Source organism: Pinus tabuliformis, chromosome 8, assembly GCF_031772625.1.
Source record: "Pinus tabuliformis cultivar Carrire ecotype Pingquan chromosome 8, CPIR1, whole genome shotgun sequence".
Classification (NCBI taxonomy): domain Eukaryota; kingdom Viridiplantae; phylum Streptophyta; class Pinopsida; order Pinales; family Pinaceae; genus Pinus; species Pinus tabuliformis.
Genome location: NC_142294.1, coordinates 2050658514 through 2050661080, shown reverse-complemented (window position 1 = coordinate 2050661080; position 2567 = coordinate 2050658514).

Sequence of the window (2567 nt, the reverse complement as noted above, 5' to 3'; positions counted from 1 at the left end):
ATTTGAAGTCCCAATTGTCCTCTAAATTTGACATGAAGGATCTTTGTGTTGCAAACTATATTTTGGGCATGGAAATTAAATGAGATCAGGAAAATAGGAAGATCTGGTTAAACTAGAGGAAGTATGTCAATAAAATACTGCAGAGGTTTAATATGCGAGATAGTAAACTGGTGAAGGTTATTATTCTTGCAAGTGTAAAGATATCTTTTGAACAGTATCCCAAGATGCAAGAAGAGGAAGAGGACATGCCTCATGTTCCATATGCAACTGCAGTCAGTAGCTTAATGTATGCAGTGTTCTATACTAGATCATACATTGCACATGCAGTGGGAGTCTTGAGTAGGTTTATGTCAAAATCAGGGAAGGAGCATTGGACAATAGTGAAGTGGGTTTTTAGGTATTTCTATGGCACTAGTGATTATGGTTTGTGCTACCAAGGAAGACTAAGATTGGAGAGATTTTTAGACATCTGTGGCTTTGTTGATGTAGACTGGGCTAGGAATATGGATCAGAGAAGATCTACATGTGGGTATCTATTTAACCTATTTGGAGGTGTAGTCAGTTGGATGAGCAAGAGACACTCTGTAGTGGAACTTTCAACTACAGAGGCAGAATACATGGTAGCCATTGTTGCAAGCAAGGAAGCAGCTTGGTTGCAGATATTGTGTTCAAGTATGGGGTTAGTACATTGAGCTATAGGGATACACTATGATATTGAAAGTGCAATTTTCTTGATAAAGAACCCTGATTATCACTCAAAGAAAAAGCACATTGATGTTCAGTATCATTTTTTGAGGGATATGGTTGAGGACAAAAAGGTGTTACTAGTAAAGGTGGACACTTTGAAGAATGTTGTAGATTCATTGATGAATTCTGTGAGCACTTAGAAGTTTTCTTGGTGTAGAGAAACAATGGGCATTGTAGGGATGGACCAATGACTAAGCTCTCATGTGACCCTCTGTGTGGAAAATAAAGAAAAAAGTGGGAGAATGTTGGGTGTGTGTTATATTCTTTCCATGACTAGTCTCATGCACATAGTGGGGTCACACGGCGGGCATAGCCCCCATTGTTGGGGAGCTTCAAGGGGTCTTTAGCCCCCCTGCATGGGGTCCAAGGTAGCACCCCGAGAAAAAAATTTGGACCCTATATTATGTGGGCGAACCTACCTATGGTTTTGTGCATGGGTTTTGTACATGGTTTTGGGCATGATGGTTTTCTGACCATGGTATTTTGTATATCTAGTCAAGTGAAATATGGTTATGTTTTAATCTAGAGTTAATGGATTGGGGTTTATGAGTGCCTCGGCATGTATATATTTGTATTGTAACATTGAAAGGAATATAATGAAAAATCAATCTCGAAGTCTCGGTTTTGGGATCCAGGGGAAAATCTCTATGTATTTGTTTTATATTATTTTCATTGTTTATTTTTTGTTTTTAGAATATGTCTCCATGTAATTTCTGTATAGGGTTAAAACCTACAACATTATCCTGAAAATTTTTCTATTCTAACATGTTTCATGCAATTTTTTTATGCTCATGACTTAACAGTGTGCTCAGGAACAGAAAGGAGAACTTCTAGGTGCAAGGGTGCATTGTGAAAGTCTGAAGGGTTGAGGCTTCAAGGCTTTGGGATGTGATCATGTGCTCAAAATGAGACAGAAAGCCCAAGGGAGGGTGCAGGGCATAGGTATGAAGGACGAAGGAAGAGCGTTTAGGATTCCTAATTGTGTTTTGCACCAAGGGAGACAAGGAGGGCACAGGGCGCACTATCAAAGGATCAAGGAATAAAGCTTTGGAGCTTTAGGGTGTGCTCATGCACTCAAGAAAGACAAGGATGGAATAGGGCGCAACTTTGAAGGCTAAAGGGGTTAGGCTTCGACCTTCCCAAGTGCACCATGTGCTCAACAATGTTAAGGAGGACACAGGGCACATTGTTGAAGGTTGAAAGAGTCATGATGATGCTTCGATGATGTGCCATGTGCTCAACAAGGAGGAAGGCATTATTTGAGGGTGCAGTTCAAGAAAAAAAAGGGGAATGAGGCTTAGGAATGTGTTATGTGCTCTTCAAGGTCATAGGGCACACTTCCAAACAATGAAGGATTCTCAATCAATGATTAAGAGTGCACCATGTGCTCCTAGCCTTAATGAGTTAACTTGTGCAACAAAAATTTGTCTAAGTCTAGAAGATTGAAGAAGGGGCGAGCATAATGTGTTTATTCATTAAAACAAGTGAAACACATAAAAACTCATCAATAAGACTTACAAAGGTTGGAATAACGAGAAATACACATTAAAACGCTAGTTTACAAACACTCCCCAAGTAGAAAAAACAAGGTGTCTGCGACTGCGACCAAAAGTGTCATTTTACAACAAACAAAGGTGTTATGACCATCAAGTGCAATAGATATGTTCTATATAATGTGATGACACTTAAGAATGACTTGAAACATGTAGAATGACTTAAAACGACACTTGATGTGATAATTAGGTAGGCTACAAAATTTGAATGTAGTGAAATTTTGGAGGGTGCTCTAGAAATGAAAACAAGTCTTATAAGATCCTCTA